Genomic DNA, 22,723 nt, shown 5'->3' on the forward strand with positions numbered 1-22,723 from the left:
TGGACTGATTATCGAATTTCTCTGAGTTATTATTGTTATTTCCCTGTTATATATGTACTGTCATTATCTGGATTCGGACTGTATCTTTCTCAGCTCGTCAATGCTTTTAGCCCAATGTTATTCCTATTACTTGTTGAGTACATTGGGTCAGTTATACTCATACAACACTCTACACTTCGTGTGCAGATCCAGGTACATCTAGGCGCAGTGATTTCTAGATTGGTGCTAGTACCTACTCGGAGACTTTGAAGTAGCTGCTATGACTCCCGCATACCTCGACTCTCCTTCCTTTCAGTTTATTTAGTGTTGTTCTATTTTTCAGACCATTGTATAAGAAATTTAGACTGTATTGACATTTAGTAGCTCATGTACTTGGTCACACCAGGATTTTGGGATTTGTTGTCGTTGAGTTTCAGTTGTTTTCATATGTTATTTATGAGATTTTCCACTATAGAACTTGTTAAAAATCATGTTTTTAGTTCAAATGAGTAGTTATTATGTGATTGTCGGCTTGACTATTAATGTGATATGCGCCATCACGACAGGTTGAGATTTGGGTCATGACACTCAAGTTGATGAAGTAGAAGCTGAGGTCCGTCCATTCTCAGCACTTTAGGAATACAATCTCTATAATAGATGAAGATAGCGAGCATTGCATGTTGTACAGTCTTAACTGCGATTGAATAGTTTAGATTCTAGTGTTAAGCTGGATAAAAGGGTAAAATATCTTATGTTTAAGGAGTCTTCTTATCTTGTTGAGATATTTCTACTGCAGTTAAGCAAAGCAACTTGGATTAAATTGGAAGACGATAATAGTAAATATTTTTCTCAATGATTAAATACAAAAAGCTGATGCAATTAGGTACTCAATTATAGGATGGTCAACCTACGACTTACTTTGAAACTAATAAAATAACTAACGATCACGACCCAAAATTCTACCAAGCCGTGATGGCACCTAACCTAACTCCTCAAGTAAGCCAAACAATAAATAACACAATTTAGATTAAAAATCACCAACAAACAATAAATAAGATGGATGAAATTCAGCTAACTATCCCAAGGATTGGTAGTATAAGTTATGAGCCACTAAGATTTAAATTTATAAAGCTGATAAGAATAAGTACAACATCAGTTTGAAGTTCACATAAACTGAAGTATAAGTCCTAAACTACCATGAACAAGTGGTAGCTTAAATCTAGATTTCTTGTACAACTCCAATGCTAGACTTTGTCATCCCCAGCAGTTCAGCTCCAAGATCTGCACGCAAGGTGTAGAAGTGTAATATAATTACAACCAACCTCATTTACTCAGTAAGTATCCTGATTAACCTCAGTGGAGTAGTGACGAGGTTTTAAGTCCAAATATACTCACTATACTTAACATGTACAACTTAACAACATATACATGCACACAACAATAGCATCAAAATCTTAGCCTGAAGTATAAATAAGGCCATCGGTGCATACAGAGAAGATATGGACAGGCATTATAAACCAACTAACAGTTTATCATATAAAGAAGATACACATTTGATGTCAATCAACTCGTCAACAATTTTATATAAAGCATATATGCACGGTTTCGTACTAGTTTAACAACTCACCATATAGGGAGGATATGCGCATAGCATCATTAAATCATCAATATTTGCATATAAAGAAGATAGACATGAATTATCAATAATTTAACAACAGTTGCATATAGAGAAGATAGGCATAAATAAGCAAGTCAAGTTGTATAGACTAACATATGGAGAAGATATGTACCGTGAATCATTTCATCAAGTAAAGCAGCATATAAGGAAGATACGCATAAAAGACATGTATATATTTCAGAACTAACATATAGAGAAGATACACAGTAAAAATTATGTATACATCCAAGGAATTTACATATAGAGAAGATACACAAAATCCAACTACTGATCAATTTTTCATATTTCTTGTATATGTCATCAAGGAGAAACATGAGAGGACGAACCTAGGGGGATGGATCCTTTTTCATACGCTGCACGGACAACTCACGTGCCATAATCATATCAATTGCATGGACAACAGACGTACCATAATCAATAACATCCGCACTGACAACTCATGTGTTGTCAGTCCAATCCATCATACAACAAGAATATACAAGAATACACATATACATCAACGAATATCAAATAACATACTCATGGACTGACAAAATAGCATGCTAAGGTGTATGCATGTGAAAAGTGTATAACTACAACTCATATTAGGCGGGTATGCCGTAAAATTAAAAGTATCACACTCAAATAGAGAATCAAGACCTACACATGGTCTCTAATATGCAAAACAAGTTCACTTAATCATACAAATGATTAAACATAGATCATAGAAGGCATACAGTCTGAATACGGCATATTCGAAGCCTAAAGTCTAGTCTGGTCAAATCATACGTAGCACCCGCATATACGGTTGTCACATTGTAAGCACGTGATTTTTGCTTCACGGACAGTCACTCCAAAAGAAATAGTAACAAAGGACCTCGCTGTACAATTTTCAATTTTCCGTAACGTGTGCTGCTAGTCATGTGTGGTTCTGTCCATTTTGTCCATTTTTACATTATTAAACAAAATACAAAATGTGTATGTCCTGGTAATTAGACCATAATTCATTCAGTAAAAGAAAAATTCACAAAAATATTCTAGGGTGCGATTTAACCTATTTAAATATTTTGATAATTATGTTTGTTTGAATTTCATTTTATTTTTAGTTTTAAGATTAGAAAAAAAAAGAAGAAAAGAAAAAGGAAAAAAGAAAGGGAGAAAAGAATGAAGAAAACGGTTTGGGCCAAGGAAATAAACCAAAAATAGGCCCAAACCAATTCGATCAGTTTTCACACATTTAAATTAGCCAAATAATGTCATATACTAAGGGTTATTCCCTCAACAAGATTAGGAAAGATACTTACTTCATCGGGGCTAGCTTTCAACCTCAAATCACGTAGAAACTTCGCTCTAGCCCTCCAATCACACATATTCCAGTCAGTCATCAACAAAAAAGTTAAACATTGCTACAGGAAGTGATCCCAACCCATAAAGATTCGATCTTTAAAGAATTCCAAAAAAGTCAACATAAGTCAACTAGGGCGGTGTGCCCAAAATCTGAAAATAATATCAAATCTTGATGACACATAACCCGTCGAGCTCAAATATCTAGTTAGTTTTCAAATTTGATGGTAGGCTATAATTCAGTATTTTAGTCGCTTATTGCGCTCTAATTCACTACACTTTACTTTTGTTGAGCAATAATTGAGAGTGTTTTTGCACTTTTTTTTAGCAAATCCGCTTGGCAAGTTGCCTAGGGCTAGTTTTTATATAAATAAAATCAAAAGCAAGATAGAGTATCAGGAGGTCTTACAAGATGAAAGAAATAAACTTTGACGAGTACATAATTCCTATTATCACCGTTGAGTATTGTACTCAACACTGATATCACAATATGAAAACTACTAATAAACTAACTAAAAAAAAACTAGCCATGCTAAATCTTGTCAATTGAGTCCCATATGAATTCTTCTTTTTTTGTAGCTCATATTCACATTGTTGTAGCCATTGTGAGAGCATAGAATCCAGCAGTAAAACATCCAATTTCTTTTGTAAACCTTCATCTGCATCTTCCTGGAGTGTGTATCTACTAAAATGTCGTGTATCAATCTCTAGCACAAATTTCTCTATCTTGTCGTGTCCTTGATGTGTTCCTTCTCTTTTTCGCACATAATTACCTTCTATATGCCAAAACTCCCCATATACTTCTGCATTTGTTGCAACGACTTCCAAACATTAGCTGGATTCACATAATTGCTAGTACAACTATACGTACTCCTCAATGAAGCTAAAGTCTAGCATTTTCGAGCATGTGTTTTGAGGAGTGATTCGTGTGATCTCTAACTTTCATCTGTTGAATTCAGTGGTTGGAACCATACTTGAGATGTGGAATTAAAGAAATGCATTGGGGTGATATTCCACAATGCATCCATTGCTCCCATTTTTGTGTGCCAAAAGTCCCAGTCATAACTGCATTCAACCAAAAAACTAGGCAGATTTCTCTTGTGTATGCCCTGTTTGATCAGGTATTCGTGTGATCCACAGCAGCCATTTTAGGTATCCATTGAGTGGCACCATTCTTAACATGTATATCTAATAAGATGCACTGGTGCTTTGTTATATAATGTACCCAATGTTCCCATACTTGAGTCCTAAAAGCCTAGGTCATACAACACGATTTTGGGCAGTGTTGTCCTTGCTTCCATGCTTGTGTCTCCTATTAGTACTCCTTCAAGGGACTGAGCATCAAATGCTAGTACCACCCTTTGAATTTGTATCCAATAGTAGGGTATGGATACAGTATCTTTCCCTGCAAAAAAGAACCCAAAGTTAGCATAAAAACGATCCTCATGTCCTCCTCCCAAAGGATTTGGCTATGACGATCTGCAGCAAAGTGTTGTTCTTCACATCTCATTGCCTGGCTCCCTGTATATGATATCCAAGTTATAAGATGTAGTGTCTTTTTACACAACACACCCCTTGATCCTATTAAGTCCAAACTGCCTAAATCCTCATTGCTTCCAATGCCAAGCAAGTGTGCACCTTCATGTATTGTTGGTTTGCTTTATTGAAAATTCTAGGCAGCATTCTGTAGTTTTTGATCCAGTAGAAGTTGTTGATCCCTTGTATACTGGTAATCCTCCAAGCTTCAATGCTTGTGCTCACCAGTGACATCTCTTCCTAGGACTGAGTACCTAGTGCTAATACCACCCATAGAAGATAAATCAGTTGGTGAGGCATGGAGACAATATTTTCTCCTGCAAAAAAGAACAGTGTTAGTTAAAAACCAGTGTACTATGACCTACTCCTAAAGGATTCGATCATAGCATTCCATAATATCTCCTATCCCCCTTTTGATCCCAGCTTCAGCAGCCATATTTCACTAGAGAACAAGCATTCTAGTGGGACTGCTCCTGTTGCCTGCAGGTTGCTACTCCACCTTGTTACCTCCTCTTCTCCTAATTTCTTGTAACTTTTACTCTTAGATAAGGGCATTGTAACTTGTCATTATTCACTATCCTTCTCCCTTGAATATCTAGCTCCCAAAAACTGTGTGCCTCAATAGATCCAACATCTAATGCATATTTAGCTAAATGATCAACCAAACTATTTCTCTCTAAGAGTATGAGCCACAGTGATATTGCTACTTGCCATCAGCTCCTTGATCTCCTCCAATTGGGCAGAGATAACCCATGGCACACTCCAATCCCCATTTAAAACATTTTGAGCATCATTGAATCAGTGTGGAGATCAATATGAACATAATCATGCTCCACAGAAAACCTCAAGGCCTCCAGAATTGCCTTAGCTTTAGCTTCTGTGTTTGTTCCTTCCTGCACCTCCTTTCCACATCCATAAACTATATCCCCTCTTCATTTCGTAACACAAAGCCTATGGCACTTCTTCCTGGATTGCCCCTAGAAGCCCCATATGTATTGACCTTGACCCACCCTGAACTTGGATATTCCCACAATACCTTAGTGACCTTCAATTTAGGCAAATAGGTTTCAATCATACTCAGCAGGTCAGGCCATTATGTGGTACATTTTGAAGTGCTGGCTTTCTGAATTTAACCAGTGATTGCATAGTAGTTGACACCTAATAAATGACCCTGCTCGCAGTTACAGCATCTCTATGTTTGTAGTTGTTTCTTCTCTTCTATAACTCCCACACAATCACAACTGGTAAGGCTTGCACAATAGGCTGCAATCGAGGATCAAATCTGCAGTCCAGCACTTGATCACTGCTTGATGGAATGTCATTCCCTGCATAGCAACTCCAGCATGAGACAGAAAATATTTCCACACCCTAAGAATATGATGTAAAGAACAGATGCTGCATAGTCTCCTCGTTTGGTTCAGTACAGCACCAACACTTTGAAGCCATAAGATACCCCAATCTCCTGAAGAAATCATACGAAGGCAGCTTGTTTTTCCACACTTTCCACATGAAGAAAGCAATCTTAAAAGGTAGTCCTTTCACTCAGATTTTCTTGTAAGCATTGGCAGGTTCATTTCTCCTTCTCAAGTATTCCCATGCTGATTTTACACTGAATACACCCCTTGTTTCTAGCATCCATTGAGGTTTGTCCAGAACATCATGCACTACTGTAGGCTTTATGTGCAACAGAATGTGATCTGCAAGTTTTTCTGGCAGTATCTCCCTTATCATCTCATCGTCCCATTGATCATTCTCAGCCACATTATATATGTTGTGTTATGGATTCATCACATACAAAGTCTGGAGGTGTGATAATGTATAGAGCTCCCAAACCTGTCCAATTTTCAAACCAGAATAGTGAGGACCCCATCATAGACTTCCATAGTATTTGATGTTCAATGATATCCCTACACTCCAACATTTTTCTCCAAACATGAGAACTATTTCTCCAAGGAACGATCTTAGGGTTCAACCTTTTGTAATATTTCTGACTCATAAATGCACTCCACAAGCTAGATTCTGTTCTAAAGTTCCACTATAACTTACAAAACAAAGCGTTGGAGACATCATGTAGTGATCGAAACCCCAGACCCACCTCTTCACAAGGTAAACATTAGTGTTCCAAGAGGCCCAATGCCTTTTTACCACACCTACTATATTGCTCCAGAAAAATTGTATGCAAAATTTTTATGTAGCTTGTTAATCACATAAGGTGGGGGATTTACAGAAGAAAGAAGATGTATTGGCATACTTTGGAGAACATTAGAGATTAATACAGCCCTTCTTCCTATAGACAACAACTTCCCTTTCCAATCTTGCAGCTTATTCATTACCTTATTCATGAGACCTTGGTAATAATCCATCCCCCTTCTAGCATAGAAAATAGGACAACCAAGGTACGTAAATAGGAAATCCTGCTTAGTTATACATGTGATCCTTTGCACCTTGTTCACCACTTCTTCACGTGCTGAATGATGCATATATATGATAGATTTATTCTTGTTTATGAGCTGGCCAGACGCACCCTCATAGGCTTCCAAAACTTCCATGATCAAACACAATGACCTTTCACGAGAAGAAGTAAATATGATAGTATCATCTGCGTATGCTAGATAATTTATCTTGGGACTCCATTTATGCAATGCAAATCCACAAAAGTATCAATTCTTATGCAATGCATTTAACCCTATTGATAATGCTTCAGCAGCCAGTGTAAATAAAGTAGGTGATAATGGATCACCTTTCTTCACCCCCTTGTTGATTTAAAGAAACCATGAAGCTGCCCATTAAGTAACATTGAATACCAATTATTTGAAAAAATCCCAAAAATCAAGCCAATGAACCTTTCTCCAAATCCCATCTTCCTCAATACCTTAGTTAAGAAAAGCCATGACAATCGATCATAGGCTTTGGTCATGTCCAATTTGATCACTACATTTGGTCCTGCTTTGGTTCTAAATCTGATGTCTGTGATGATCTCTTATGTTAAGAGAACATTTTCTACTATGCTCCTGGCCTTTACAAATCCAACATGTTCTTCAGATATTAGATTTGGAAGAAACACTGCAAGCCTTTCGTGCACAACTCTAGAAAAGATCTTGTTAACAAAATTGCTAAGGCTAATTGGTCGCATATCATAGAAAGTAACAACTTCCTTCTTCTTTGGTAGTAATACTAGATTAGTGTGAGTGACATATCTAGGCAATTCATGACCATTGAAGAAAGCCTTCACCATATCAACAATGTCATCACCAATTATATCCCAACAAGTATGGAAAAAAATCCAGTAAAGCCATCAGCACCCCCATGCACTTTCCCCATTTAGACAAAAAACAACCTGTTTTACCTGTTCTTTAGTAGGTTGTTGTATCAATTCCAAATTCTGAGAATTGTCAATCATTGTATGAATATGATCAAGGATGCCAAAGGATGTGGGAACAGTTTCTTCATGAAATTGGGCTTGAAAAAAATCTCATAGCTTCATCAGCCATCTCGACACTATCCTCTAACCAATCACCATTAGAATTCTGCACTCTCTTCAGCTGCAATCTTCTTTTCCTGCCATTAACTTGTGCATGGAAGAATTTCGTATTCCTATCACCATTTTGGAACCATGAAATTCTATCTTTTTGCTTCCAAAATTCCTCGTCCAATGCTAAAAATCTGATCAACTCTGCTTGAACTTTCTGCAGCCTTTCTCTATTATGATATGTAGGAGACCTCTCAAATTGAGCTTTATGCACTATCACAACCTCCTCCTGTCACGACCGATTTTCTGAACAAGCCGAGACCGGCACTCGATCACTAAACATGACCGAACCATCTCTGTTTATCATACCTATAACCAAATACTTTTGATTAATTCAAATATTTAAATAAATCAACTCCAAACCTTTATTCATAGTAACTACTGAATTACTGCTAAGTTATTATAAAATAACATCTGAATCTCAACCCAATGACTATGTCTATGAAGCCTCTACTGATGAACTGACGCACTGCTCAGGACATGAGATTTCCTGGTCAGTTCTCTAGATAAACAAAGAAATAGCTAAATGAAAATGACTCTAAGAATACTCCACGAACAAAAGCGGAGCTCACCAATATCACTGGAAGGGAAGGAAGTCCTAACTCGTAGCCTGCTCGCCTGCAAATCCGGTTCCTACGTTGTACCGCAGACCAACGTAGGTTCCCAAAAGAGAACGTCAGTACCATCCACTGTACTCAGTGAGTCTCAACAGCAGGGGGAGAAACTTTAATAACATATACATTACGAGCAAAGGTTCTAAATGCATGTAAAACATAAAGCTTATAAGAATAATTCTAAAATAATTGCATAATAGAAATTTATGAATATTCTAAAAGAAATTCTTTTTTTTTCTTTCTTTAAAAAAAATACTTCACTTTATACTTTGGGAGTTCCAACTATCCTGACTTAATTCTGTCTCAGTCACCGTGTGATCGGCACGGGTTCGATCCCAACCTGATCGAATAGGCCCAATCCACGAGGTGCCACTCGCTTCATGGTTCTCAGCGCTTATGTATCATACCTTAGCATGGCTAAGTAAATTCTCAGCAACGAGACCCTCGGCTCGTATGCTCCCTACTTTGGCACAAGTAGTTTCAGGAAGTCAACGCCTTGGTCAGGACCCTCGGCCTGGACGATGACCCCTTCTCAGAATAACGGATACTCCCCAAAAATCTTTTCTTTCTAAAACTTCTTCCTTGTGACTTTTTCAAGTCTAAATCTTTTCTTTATAGAACATTATGTACATGCTCATATTGGTGCCCTTAAATGTAAAGCAAGACATAAGAATGAAATAAACATATAAAAATATTTCTAAAGACTCTTTCTTCTTCATAATCTTCAACATGAAAATAGCATATAAGAATAACACAAAAATCTGAAAATTTAAGCACATATAGCATAATAGATCATCTAAACTTTTGCTAGGACAATTATAAATTAATGGGTACTCACTCGCTCTAATTAAATAAAGATAAACTCTTTTAAGCAATTCATCAAACACCTTGTATGTGTGCTTTTGTGAGTTAAACCACTTTAGTAAAGGGTTATGTCAACTCACCTCAAAACTTCTCGAGCCAATACGTAAACTCCAATCCAATTTATATCCGTCAAACAATTGATTCTACAACAACCAGTGTATTTTAATTAATTTTCAAGTACTACACCTAATTATAAAATTTATTGATAATATAGAGGAAGAAGGGAATTAGCTATTCAATCTTACCTATTACTACTGTAGGGTAATTGATAATAGAGGATTTTACATACCTGAGTTCAAGAATTAGCGACTTGTAAAGAAACCTAAACTTCGCGTTGCCTGCGGGAGTATTGAGCAGCAAGACTCTGTCTTACGATTCTGCGTTTGTGCGTGAACGAGGGCCCCTTTTTTAACTCAACGTTTCAGCGTATTCTGTTTCTTAGTCCTACAACCTTTTTATTTCTTTTGCAGTCCATAACCCTTTATGGGTTAGGACTGGTTTTCACGTTTTCCTTTTCTTTATTTGTTTTCCCATTTTTTTTTTTTTTGGTTTTAACTTAACTAGTAATAACTTATATCTACTTTTAATATTTAATAATAACAAAATTATTAATATTCTCCTAATTGTACATCCAACTACTTAAGTGTATATATCTATATGTTTTCACTATAGACAAGAAAAAAATTATAATAATAATTTAATTCTATAAATAGCGTGTTTGAAATTTATTTTTTTTTATAAATTTGAGAAGTGTTACAATCTTCCCTCCTTAAAAACATTCGTCCTCGAATGTTACTAGGGTCTTATTCTTAAGCTAACAATCATACCTTAGGTCCTTGAACCTCTTAAATTTTCTTGGCACTACTAACTCTTCTAAGGGACTCAAAATTTTGGCTATCTCCCTAAATTTTCAAAAATTCGGCAGAGTTTCCCTTGTAAATTGGACTATCCAAAAAAAATATCCCTGTCACAAATACCACATATACACCAACAACAACCAAATATACCATAACAGGCCATTCATAGGCACCATACACAGCTCATAAATTAATTACTCACACTCCAGCAAGGAGGTACCACAATAACTAACAAGAATCTAAGGTACAACAACTTTAGCACAAGTAAATCACTTTAATGAATTAAATATACTACGACATAAACTAAATTACTATAACAACTACATATAATCTAGGAATGACAGAAACACTTGCTAACTTGTATTTAATAAATGAAATATAAATGTCAAACCAAACTTAGGTTCACATACCTTTTTCCTCAAATAAATATGGATATTTCTTTCTCATATCTTCCTCGACCTCCCATGTAGCCTCTCTTGAATCATGATTACTCCACAAAACTTTTACCGATGTTAAATCTTTTGTTCTCAACTTTCTTACTTGCCTATCGAGAATTTCTATATGTACCTCTTCATAAGTCAAGCCTTCTTTAATTTCTATAGTATCGGCAGGTATGATTGAAACTGGAGTACCATGCAACCGGACTATTTCTTTTATGTACAACTGCGCATACTGCTCTGCGGAGTCTGTCGTCTTTACTGGTAGGAAATGCGCGGACTTTGTCAGTCGATCTACAATAACCCAAATTGAATCATGTTTATGGTATGTGCGAGGTAGACCTACTACGAAATCCATATTAATCATCTCCCACTTCCACTGTGGTATCTCTATATCTTGAGCTAGGCCACCAGGCCTCTGATGCTCGGCTTTGACTTGCTGACAATTTAAACATTTAGCCACATGATCTGCTACTTGTTTCTTCATGCCTTTCCACCAATACAACTCTTTCAAATCTAGATACATTTTGGTAGCACCTAGGTGGATAGAGTACCTCGAACTGTGAGCCTCCTCCATTATGGCCTTCCTAAGACCATCTACATCAGGCACACATAACCGATCATTCAACTTCAAAACTCCGTCACTTCCTAGAGTGAAAGCAGTGATTTCTTTGCTTCTGACTCCTTCTTTTAATTTCACTAAGTACGGATCTTCGTCTTGCTTAGCCTTAACATGCGCAACAAGGGAGGATTGCGCTAAGGCATAAGCAGTTATGTCTCCTTCTTCGGTCTCATCCAATCTAATTCCATCATTTGCTAGTTTTTGAATTTCTCGACCCAAAGATCGCCTTTGTACTGCAAGATGGGCCAAGACACCCATTGACTTCCTACTAAGTGCATCTGCTACCACATTAGCTTTGCCCGGGTGATAAAGGATATTGATGTCATAATCCTTCAATAGCTCGAGCCACCTTCTCTGTCTCAAATTTAGTTCTTTTTGCTTGAAAATGTACTGGAGGCTTTTGTGATCTGTAAACACTTCAGAATGCTCGCCATAAAGGTAGTGTCGCCATAGTTTTAATGCAAACACCACTGCTGCAAGCTCCAAGTCATGTGTGGGGTAGTTCTTTTCATTATTCTTTAACTGCCTGGAAGCATAAGCAATAACTTTTCCATTTTGCATAAGAACACAACCAAGGCCCACTCTGGAGGCATCACAATACACTGTGAACCCACCCGAACATGTTGGCAAGGTTAGCACAGGTGTAGTGGTCAACCTCTTCTTTAACTCTTGAAAACTCTGCTCACAAGCGTCTGACCATTGGAACTTAACTGCTTTCTGAGTCAACTTAGTTAATGGAGCTGCAAGTGAGGAAAACCCCTCTACAAACCTTCTATAGTAGCCAGCTAACCGCAAGAAACTCCTAATTTCGGTTGGCGTTGTCGGCCTGGGCCAGTTCTTGACTGCTTCTGTCTTTTGAGGGTCTACTTTTATTCCTTCACTAGATACCACATGGCCTAAGAATGCTACTGACTGCAACCAGAACTCCCATTTTGAAAACTTGGCATAAAGCTCATTCTCCTTCAAGGTCTGCAAGGCTATTCTAATGTGTTCTGCATGTTCTTCCTTGCTCTTAGAGTATACCAAAATATCGTCTATAAACACGATAATAAAGGTATCCAGGAATGGCTTGAAAACTCTGTTCATGAGGTCCATGAATGCAGCTGGAGCATTTGTCAACCCGAAGGACATTACTAGAAATTCATAGTGCCCGTAGCGAGTTCTAAAGGCTATTTTAGATATGTCCTCCTTTATGATTCTCAACTGATGGTATCCCGACCTCAAGTTTATTTTTGAAAAGTACTTTGCACCCTGAAGTTGATCAAATAAATCATCAATTCTTGGCAGTGGGTACTTGTTCTTAATGGTAACTTTATTCAACTGCCGATAGTCGACACACATTCTGAGAGACCCATCTTTCTTTTTGACAAACAGGACCGGGGCACCCCACGGTGAAACACTCGGCCTGATGAAGCCCTTGTCAAGAAGGTCTTTCAACTGTTCTCTCAACTCATTAAGTTCTGCTGGAGCCATCCTATAGGGAGGTATAGATATGGGCTGAGTGCCTGGCATGAGATCAATGCCGAAGTCTATGATTCTTTCGGGAGGAAGTCCGGGAAGGTCATCTGGGAAAACTTCTGGAAATTCTCTAACAATTGGCACTGACTGAAGAGCTGGTGGTTCTGATTCTGGATTAATAATGTGAGCCAAATAGGCGAGACACCCCTTACCGATCATTCGTTGTGCCTTAAGATAAGAAATAAACTTACCTACAAGCGATGCTGAACTACTCTTCCACTCTAAGACTTCTTCATTTGGAAATTGGAACCTGACTATCTTGGCATGACAATCTAACATGGCATAGCAGGAAGACAACCAATCCATACCCATGATCACATCAAAATCCACCATTTCTAACTCTATGAGATCAGCTTTGGTGTTGCGACCTTGGACTGAAACTATACAGCCTCTATAGACTCTGGTGACTTTCACTGACTCGCCAACTGGAGTAGATACTAGGAATGGCTCACTAAGTTGTTCAGGTTCTAGTCCGAGGTTAATTGCAAAGTATGGAGTCACATATGAAAATGTTGAACCTGGATCCATTATGGCATAAGCATTATGTGAGAAGACTAAAAGTATACCTGTAATAACTTCTGCAGATGCCTATGCACTCTGACGATCAAGTGTAGCAAATAAACGGGGTTGTCCCCCTCCCTGAGTAACTCGGTCTACACCTCTGCCTGCTCCATGCCCTGTCTGATTATGAGAACTACGAGCCTGAGGTGGTGCAACTGCAGTAGCTGAGGAACTAGAAGGACGAGTTGATCCACCACTGAACTTACGTTGCAACTTTGGGCAGTTGGCCTTTATATGACCAATGTCTCCACAATGGTAGCAACCATGAAACCCGAGCTTGCACTGACCTGAATGTTGCCGCTTACATGTTCCACAAATACTTTGCTGGTGTGAATGTTTCTCAGCATGAATCTGGCTATGTGAGGATGATGTCCTAAAATTCTGATTCTGGCGAGACTGATTTCCATTATTCTGAGTACGTCTGAAGAAAGACCCACCACCTGACTGATGACTGAACTGAGCTGGTGCTAATGACTCCTTATTAGAGGAATTCCTTCCGCCTCCGCTGGATGTACCATTAAACCTGCCCGTTGACTGGGATTTCTTGTTATGTTCTTTCTCTTCTCTCCTTTGTTGTCTGTCTTTTTCTAAGTGCTTGGCGAACCCCACAACAGATGAGAAAGCTGTCATTCCTACCGCTGCAGCTGATGTCGTATCCTATCCTTAATGTGGTAAGCCAAACCGCCAACAAACCTGCGAATCTTTGCTTTTTCTGTCTTAACCATGTGAGGAGCATGCTTAGCTAACCTTATGAATTCCATGTAGTACTCTTGCACACTTTTATTCCCTTGCTTGAGCTGTTCGAACTCTGTAGCCTTAGCTGCCATATCCTCTTCTGGGATAAAGTTAGCCATGAAGGCCTCTTCAAATTCTTCCCAAGTAGGTGGACCATCATCTTCATCTCTCTCTTTTTCCCACATCTCAAACCAAGCGCCAGCCACATCTCTAAGCTGGTAAGCAGCCAGCTCCACAGCTTTGTCATCAAATACTTTCATCACTCGGAGGGCTTTCTTAACACCCTCCATCCATAACATTGTATCTTCATCAACTATAGAACCATGGAACACTTGAGGACTCAACTTCAGAAATTCATTCACTCTTGAGGGCTCAAAATTGTTCTGCCTATTTGTTTGAGGTGGAATCTTATCTCTTTTCTCGTTCTGGTTGGCCATAAAGGCCTTAAACATCTCCATAGAACTGTTGACTGCATTGAACATCTGACCCACCTCTGGGGATATAGTTGTTTGAGTCGGAGCTGCTGTTGGGTTGGCGTTGGATCCTGAGGTACTTGCTCATCATGCTCCACCCCTTCTTCATGTTCAACCTGGGGTACTTGAACCCCCTTGTGGATTTACCCTTCCTTTTCTGAGTTCGAGCCTTTTTAGTTATGCCTTGAGCCACAATAGTAGCAATAGTTTCTTGAGCAGCATCCTGAGTGTCGGTGTCAGAGTTGCGAGTACGAGCCATTTCTGCAATTTTTTGAGAAAAGAATACATTAGATAATTTCTAAGAGGTAGGCTCTACCGCACGATCTAAAGTATGAAAAAAAAAAGATTTTTCCTAAATGCTTGTAGCCTCCTGTTTATAAGTATGGCGCGCTTCATACACATAAACAAGACTCTACTAACACGGCTTCATAGACCCCTAGGACTCCATAAACCTGAGGCTCTGATACCAAGTTTGTCACGACCCATTTTCTGAACAAGCCGAGACCGACACTCGATCACTAAACATGACTGAGCGAACCATCTCTGCTTATCATACCTATAACCAAATACTTTTGATTAATTCAAATATTTAAATAAATCAACTCCAAAGCTTTATTCATAGTAACTACTGAACTACTGCTAAGTTATTATAAAATAACATCTGAATCTCAACCCAATGACTATGTCTATGAAGCCTCTACTGATAAACTGACGCACTGCTCAGGACATGAGATTTCCTGGTCAGTTCTCTAGATAAACAAAGAAATAGCTAAATGAAAATGACTCTAAGAATACTCCACGAACAAAAGCGGAGCTCATCAATATCACTGGAAGGGAAGGAAGTCCTAACTCGTAACCTGTTCGCCTGCAAATCCGGTTCCTACGTTGTACCGCAGACCAACGTAGGTTCCCAAAAGAGAACGTCAGTACCATCCACTGTACTCAGTGAGTCTCAACAGCAGGGGGAGAAACTTTAATAACATATACATTACGAGCAAAGGTTCTAAATGCATGTAAAACATAAAGCTTATAAGAATAATTCTAAAATAATTGCATAATAGAAATTTATGAATATTCTAAAAGAAATTCTTTTTTTTTCTTTCTTTAAAAAAAATACTTCACTTTATACTTTGAGAGTTCCAACTATCCTGACTTAATTCTGTCTCAGTCACCGTGTGATCGGCACGGGTTCGATCCCAACCTGATCGAATAGGCCCAATCCACGAGGTGCCACTCGCTTCATGGTTCTCAGCGCTTATGTATCATACCTTAGCATGGCTAAGTAAATTCTCAGCAACGAGACCCTCGGCTCGTATGCTCCCTACTTTGGCACAAGTAGTTTCAGGAAGTCAACGCCTTGGTCAGGACCCTCGGCCTGGACGATGACCCCTTCTCAGAATAACGGATACTCCCCAAAAATCTTTTCTTTCTAAAACTTCTTCCTTGTGACTTTTTCAAGTCTAAATCTTTTCTTTATAGAACATTATGTACATGCTCATATTGGTGCCCTTAAATGTAAAGCAAGACATAAGAATGAAATAAACATATAAAAATATTTCTAAAGACTCTTTCTTCTTCATAATCTTCAACATGAAAATAGCATATAAGAATAACACAAAAATCTGAAAATTTAAGCACATATAGCATAATAGATCATCTAAACTTTTGCTAGGACAATTCTAAATTAATGGGTACTCACTCGCTCTAATTAAATAAAGATAAACTTTTTTAAGCAATTCATCAAACACCTTGTATGTGTGCTTTTGTGAGTTAAACCACTTTAGTAAAGGGTTATGTCAACTCACCTCAAAACTTCTCGAGCCAATACGTAGACTCCAATCCAATTTATATCCGTCAAACAATTAATTCTACAACAACCAGTGTATTTTAATTAATTTTCAAGTACTACACCTAATTATAAAATTTATTGATAATATAGAGGAAGAAGGGAATTAGCTATTCAATCTTACCTATTACTACTGTAGGGTAATTGATAATAGAGGATTTTACATACCTGAGTTCAAGAATTAGCGACTTGTAAAGAAACCTAAACTTCGCGTTGCCTGCGGGAGTATTGAGCAGCAAGACTCTGTCTTACGATTCTGCGTTTGTGCGTGAACGAGGGCCCCTTTTTTAACTCAACGTTTCAGCGTATTCTGTTTCTTAGTCCTACAACCTTTTTATTTCTTTTGCAGTCCATAACCCTTTATGGGTTAGGACTGGTTTTCACGTTTTCCTTTTCTTTATTTGTTTTCCCATTTTTTTTTTGGTTTTAACTTAACTAGTAATAACTTATATCTACTTTTAATATTTAATAATAACAAAATTATTAATATTCTCCTAATTGTACATCCAACTACTTAAGTGTATATATCTATATGTTTTCACTATACACAAGAAAAAAATTATAATAATAATTTAATTCTATAAATAGCGTATTTCGAATTTTTTTTTTAATAAATTTGAGAAGTGTTACACCTCCAGACTTGCAATTCTTTGAAAAATGTCCCCATATGTTGCTCTACTCCATATTGACAAAGCTTTCTTCAATTTCTTGAGCTTGTGATTGAACACAAAGAAAGGATCTCCAAGAAAGTCCGCATTCCAGTTTTGTTCCACCATATCTTTGAAAGTCGGATGTTTAATCCAAAAGTTCAGAATTTTAAAAGCCTTCTTGATTGGTGTAGCATCAGGATTGATTTTCAATAACATCGGAATATGATCAGACCCTATTTTGGATAAGTGAGTGATCTCTAAATTAGGCCATATCTGTTGAAACTTCAAATTGCCCAGAACCGATCCAATCTTTTGAAAATGTAGTCATCTTCACCTCTCCCATTCCACCAAGTGAAAATACTTCCTTTGAAGCCTAGATCACAGAGGTTATATGTGTTAATACAATGTCGAAAGTCATTTACCTCATTCAAAGACACTGGTAGTCCACCAAATTTCTCATCCTCATCCCATATAATATTAAAGTCCCTCCCTACAAGCCAAGGTAAGTACATATCACTGGCCAAATTATACAAATTGTCCCACAGTTCTATACGCTCGATGGCATCACATTTTGCATACACAAATGTGACCATAAATGATAGTTGAGGATCCAGGTTTGTGAACTTCAAAGTCAGCTGCTGCTCCAAGTCATAAATTATATCAACTCCATGATCATCATCCACAAACACCCAAATTTTATTAGAAACATTAGAGAAGGCCTGCAACATTCCAATCCTCCTTCTATATCTTTCCAGCTTCTTCTTCTTTTGTTTTGGTTCCATGATTTCTATAAACTTAAAATGATGCTGCCTTTGCATGATGATAAGCCTCTCAAAGTCTTGCATTGTCTTTACTGACCTCACATTCCAAAGGATGGCATTCATTATTAATTGTGAGATTTAGTTATGGTCCTTGGAGTTTGAACCCCAGGAACTACGCTTTGATTGTTATCTTTTGGTTGTTTCGTCTTCTCCCTTCAAACTGATTTCCCTTTATCCATGTGCCTAGGTGAGAGATCACCTTGCCTTGCAACATGCTTGAAGTTTTGATAAGTAGAGTCATCATCAAGATCTCTCCCTTTACCTCCAATATTATCATCTTCACGCATGAACTCTAGTGGATCTGTTGGTTGGTTATTTGTAAGATAAGGAATCAAACTTTTGTTCACTTTCTCCTGATTCTGCTGTGCTTCAATACCACTAGGCATAAAATTCTTGATCAATCCTGCTTCCACATTATGGCTATCCTTCACACCACCAGAAGGCTTCATAGTTCATTCCTTATTCACTACATCTACTGCCTTAGCCACAATCACATCAGTGATCATAGCCTTATCTCCCAAAGGTTTCCAGAAGCTATATTTGGCTTTGCTGGAGGCAGTAACCTACCAGGGTTAGGACTTAGAATTTTTTGAACACCATCGACTTCTGAATGTATGCCATTCCTTTCACCTTGATCAGCTACATCTTCAGTACTTTTTCCATTATTGCTATCTGCATTCCCTTGCTCTTTGTTGGTCCTTCAATTAATACTTTGTTCCTCTTCTTCCTTTTCCTCATATGATGATTCTTCCTCACCACTGGCTCCCTCAGGTAATTCACCTTCCTCAAAGTCTTCTTCCATTTGATCACTCCATAGCTTACCCTCACTAAGTTGTAATCTTTCATCATCCTTGACTGTCCCAACTGCTGCATCAATATCAATTGCTTGAGATGGTATTTCCTGGTATTTCTGGTTGGTTGTGATAATATTACCAACGAAAGTTCTATTCACCCATGCTGTTGTAGAATCCTTTTGACCATCATCAGCTGTTACATTCCCATTCTCTGCAGGATTTGTAGTTATTCTTTTCTTTGAGCCTTCAATCCTATTTGATTTAGGAGTAAACACAGCAGCTGCAGGATTTAGATTCCCAGTTGTAGTAGGAATAGGTCCAAGACTTCTTACTTCAGTGCTTTTTTCTACTACAACCAACTGATTATTATTCTCATCATCACCATCCTGAACCTCTACAGCTGCAAATTTATTAGGAGTTTGAATTTGATGAGTAGTAACTGCACCAGCTGGAACAATTTCTCTCCTTGAATTACCATTACCTTGCTGACCATTACCAATAGCTGGAACAATTTCCTTTCCTAAATTATCATTAATTTGATGAGCAACACCAGTACCCTGTTGCACATTATTAGTATCTACTGTAACAATTTCCTTTCCAGTTTGACCTTGCACCATAGATTGTTTTGCACCATTCTTCACACGATTGTCTCTTACTTCTTTCCATTGCTCACCAACATTCCCCACCACTCTTCCACTTGACAGAATCATCAAAGGTTCTTTATTCTGCTCTTTGTTGTTAGCGTTCCCATCTGCCGCCTGCTTTCCTTAATTATTAAGCATCAATTCTGGATGCAAACGCCAACATTCAATCTCCTCATGACCTTGCAATCTACACTGCTTATAGTACTTAGGCAGCATATCATACTTAATTGTTACCCACTCTATCTTTATTTCTCCAAATAATTTGTTTTCAATACCCATCCTAACTTTTTTAGGATGATCAGCTAACAAATCCACAAGCACTTTAACCCTTGCACAACTAGGTCTAGTCTTATTGATTGTAGCCATATCTAGGTGAAGTTGTTTCCCAACAGCTGAAGCAAGTGAAAATAAACATTCCTTCACAAAAAAAGTAGGTAACAGGCCTGGAAAAGAGATCCATGCCATGGCTATTGGAGTCTCTTCTCCAGCTTTAAACTTGGCATCATAGATGAGTGGCCGTAACTGATATTTATAACCATTCTTGTCTTTGACATAATAAGCACCCTTCGACGTAAAATCAATGAAATCTTGCCATAAAGTAAGTCGAATGAGCACATGCCTATCTCTAAGAAATTCATTACTAAATTCCCCTTTATTCCACATTGAGCAGGTACAATGCAACGGATTTCTTGCAACTCTGGCCATCCATATACAAATTTTCCAACTACAGTACATTGAAGTCCTTCTATAACATTCATTCGCTCAATTTCTTCCTTCGTAAACTTGACTAATAGTTGTCCTTAAAAAACGATGCTCTTCTCAATGGAATAGGCTCAACAGATGAGACACGTTCATGCATGTCTGCATTAATGGTGCTAGATTTTAGTATGTGGGAGTAATCTAGGGGTGTTTTTGATTGTGTAGTAGGGTTAGGAACGATGGAGGAAGGTTGGGGAGGCAGACCAGCCGTTGGAGGAGGCTGGCCGCCGGCCGGAGAGGACAAATTTGAGCTCTTTGGAGCTTTAAAGTTTGAGTAGAAGCCCAAGAAGTTAAGTCGGGATCACGTTCGGGGGTCGAGGACCAATTCCGGATGTCAAAAATTTATGAAACGAGTTCACTCTAAGAAAAATGTAAAGCCGTGTCGCATGGGGCACCGGGGCACTACAAAATGTGCCCAGAAATGATTTTGGAAAATGTTCTGGAATTCCCTACAAGCGCCGCATAGGGCGGCGCGGTAGCACAAAAATGTTATAGTGACTTCCCATTTCGGTTGAGAAGGGGTAATTTCGTTTGGTGTTTATTGGAGGATGGCTTAAATACACCAGAAAATACAATTTTCGTGACTTTTGACGCATTTTTTTACCTAAGGAAGCTAAGGAGGAGTGGAAAGAACACAAGCACAAGGAATTCATCATTCCTTCCTCACTAAAGACCCGGGTTTTGATTGAATTTATATTTTTCTATGTTTTTGTTAAATTTGTGAAGAACTTCTCCATGTCAATAGAGTAGTACTATCCTTTTAAGGTTTGATGGATTTGGTGTATTGATGATTGTTTATGGGTTATAATACTATTTTTATGTATTTGAATCGTTTTGGAAGATTTAATTCTGCATCTATATTCACTAGTTCCTATAAACGAAAGAGGCATGACTTGTGATAACTTTACATTATATTGTTGGTTGAGTTCATAGATTCTCCTAAGTAATCGAAAGAGGCTAGTTGAATCATTGATTAAACCTAGTTAGGAGAATAATCGAAAGATGGTTTCCTAAAGACCAATCCATTACGCATTCTTGCATATCTTCAGAGTGCTTAAATTGGTTCATCTTGTGAGGTTAAGACTTAATCGAGAGAGGAGTTTTTGTTGAACATTTGAACTAATAATAGAGTAAATTCGAGAGACTCACTTGAACATCAGAAGTGAATTATCTAGAGTTAGATCCTGAACAATTATCTTGCACTTATTTTGACAAAACCCTATCCTCTCCCACTAATAACCTTAATTGCTTATTCCTTGTTTCGATAGTCTGTAGTCAATAACTGCAGATTTTAAATTTGATTATTAACCATACAAATCTCAACTATTAACCCTCCTGGATAGCAATCAAGCTTGAAACTACAAGAATATTGTTTAAAACCAATCCCTATGGACACAATATTATACTGTACTATCTTTGATTAGCGAGAACAATTTAATTGTGTGTTTAGTGCTCGCCAAAATTTGGCGCCATTTCCAGAGATTGGCAATCAATAGTGATTGGAATAGTTTGTAGTGCTAATTCAGGAATTTATTTTTGTTTTGTTCTTCCCGGATTTCTCCTCCGTGTGCAGGCAACAATTTAAGTTCGTGGTGTATGAATCAATCTTCTTCTAAAGATGTAATACCCTACAAACCGGAATTGAAAAAACACCTGCGGAAACTGAGGAAGGAGAAAGAGGTCATAGATTATTGTAAGTAATTGAAAGAGGCTATTTAAATAATTGATTAAACCTATTTAGGAGAATAATTGAAAGAGGGTTTCCTAAAGACCGATCCACTACGCATTCTTGCATATCTTCAGAGTGCTTAAATTGGTTCATCTCGTGAGGTTAAGACTTAATCGATACAGGAGTTTTTGTTGAACGTTTGAACTAATAATAGAATGAATTCGATAGACTCACTTGAACATCGGAAGTGAATTATCTAGAATTAGATCTAGAACAATTATCTTGCACTTATTCTGTCAAAACCTTATCATCTCACACTGATAACCTCAATTGATTATTCCTTGTTTCGATAGTCACTACTAAATAGCTGTAGATTTTAGATTCTTAGTTAAATTTGATTATTAATCATATAAATCTCAACTGTTGATCCTCCTGGATAGCAATCAAGCTTGAAACTACGAGAACACTGTTTAAAACCAATACCCGTGGACACGATATTATACGATACTATTTTTGATTAGCAAGAACAATTTAAGTGTATGTTTAGCGCTCGTCAAAATTTGGCGCCTATGCCAGCGATTGGCAATCAATTGTGTTTGAAATAGTTTGCAGTGCTAATTCAGAAATTTATTTTTATTTTGTCCTTCACGGGTTTCTCCTCCGTGTGCAGGCAATAGTTTAAGTTCGTGGTGTATGAATCGATCTTCTTCTAAAGAAGTAATATCCTACAAACCGGAATTGGAAAAACACATGCGAAAATTGAGGAAGGAGAAAGAGTTCATAGATTCTACTAAGTAATTGAAAGAGGCTAGTT

Source organism: Nicotiana tabacum, chromosome 16 (assembly GCF_000715075.1).
Source record: "Nicotiana tabacum cultivar K326 chromosome 16, ASM71507v2, whole genome shotgun sequence".
Lineage (NCBI taxonomy): Eukaryota > Viridiplantae > Streptophyta > Magnoliopsida > Solanales > Solanaceae > Nicotiana > Nicotiana tabacum.